The following is a 2248-nucleotide window of genomic DNA, read 5'->3' on the forward strand; positions in this document are numbered from 1 at the left end:
TTCATTCATTTATTCATTCATTTATTCATTCATTCATTCATCCATACATTCACCAAACCATCCATTTACTCGTTCGTTCGTTCGTTCGTTCGTTCGTTCATTCATTCATTCATTCATTCATTCATTCATTCATGTTGCAGAATCTTATTCCACGTTTCATTGAAACATTAAAATGATTGATGGCCACTTGATTTTTCATTATTCGTTTTTTCCGCTTTTCAAAGAAATTTTCAGATCCCTTTTTTTAATTATTATTTTGTGTTTTTGGTTATTATTTTTTGTATTTTTTTGTTTTGTTTTTTATCTTTGTTTTCGTTTATTTGTTTTTTTTATTATTATATTATTATTATTGTTGTTGTTGTTGGGATTTAAAATGGACGCTTCATTTTTGAGTTTAAAAATAATTTTTTCCTATTCGTCGTGTTAAGGAAAAACTGATGTGATGAATGAATGAAATGAATGAATAAATGAATGAATAAATGAATGAATGAATGAACGAACGAATGAACAAACGAATGAATAACAACAAAAAGATATAAGAACGAAAGAAAGGAAAAAACTCGATGAAGGAATGATGGTAAGAAAAGCGCAAATGCACCGAGGGGCATTAAGAAATTAGCCGCACGAGTGAACGCCTCGCTACATCGAGTGACGAAAATAAATGAATGGATGGATTAAGAAGTGATAGCGTGACGCATGATTGGATGGAAAAATAAATTATGACTATTTGCAATCCTATTATGAAGAGATGAAAGGATAGGTGGATAGATAGATAGATGGATGGATGGATGGATGGATGGATGGATGGATGGATGGATGGATGGATGGGTGGATGGATGGATGGATGGATGGGTGGATGGATGGATGGATGGGTGGATGGATGGATGGATGGATCGATCGATGAATCGATGGATCGATAGATGGATGGTCAGACGGATTAATTGACGGATGGACAATAGACGAGTGGATGGATGGATGGATTGATGAATGGATAGATGGATAGACGGATAGATGGAGACTGGATCAATAGATAGACAGACAGATAGATAGATAACGATAGATATGATATAACGAATAAAAGATAAAATATTTAAAAACAAAAAAACACTTTGAAATGAAAAATAATAATTTAAAAGAATAAAAACCAAAGAACAACAAAAAAGATTATAAGTGAAACTGAAGAAAACGAACGCAGCTTGCCTCTGTATGATTAATCTGATCAACTTGCCATCTCTTGTATCATATTTCTCTAAAAAATTCTTCACTTTTTCATAATTTTTCTCATGTGTTTTTACTCAGCATTTATCGGCTTTCCGAGTTCTTAATTAAATTCTATTTAAAAATTTCCCTTACGGATTTAAGGTTTTTCTCTTTTATTTCTATTTCAAATTGTATAAATTATTTTATGAGGTTTTGTACAATTTATTAAAAAACATGTGAGAGAAGTAGAATTAATTTTACGAGGTTGTTAAGATATATCGCCAAGGTAATCAATCAAGCACTCTAACAACAGTATAGATTAATTGCTGTAGGAGCGACAGTAACATAACCGCTACTAACCACAACAATACAACAATAACAACACTACATTAACAACAACAACAACACCATAGTCATAACCAGAAAGACCAAATAAATCACTAGAATTTGTTTAATAGAAACACTACACTACGTTACAAAAACAGCGCCAAAAATGACATCATCTGCTACAACATGTGTTACATTAAAAAAACACATTAATAAAAACTACCAGCAAAACATCAAAAACGACATAAACAACAACACTAAAGCATCGACAACAACAAAAGGCATCAACAACAACAACGGCTACGACATTAATAACAATAACATAATGTTTTTTACTTGGTACCTTTCTTGCAACGTCAAATAAATTCAGCATGCCTGGCGAAGCAAGTATAAAAGAACATGCAGTCTGGCTGACTGACTCTCTCTCTCTCTCTTTCTCTCTTTGTTTATCTATCTGTCTCTCTTTTTCATTTCTTTTTTCTTTTGCTGCAATACAATAAATACAATGAGCAAGTTGGGAGACAGATACTAAAAGTAAGAAAGTGAGAAAAAAGACAAAAAGCACCTAAAAAATAAAACAAAAAAAGAGGAAAAAAATGAAAGAAAGAGAGAGAGAGAGAAAGAAAGAGAGAGAAAGAGAAAGAAAGAGGGAGAGGTTGACTAGGAGGCTGGCTGAATGTTGCGGCGAAACTGCAACGCAACACAATGGAATGGACAACAG

Source organism: Helobdella robusta, assembly GCF_000326865.2.
Source record: "Helobdella robusta unplaced genomic scaffold HELROscaffold_19, whole genome shotgun sequence".
NCBI classification, from domain to species: Eukaryota; Metazoa; Annelida; class Clitellata; order Rhynchobdellida; family Glossiphoniidae; genus Helobdella; species Helobdella robusta.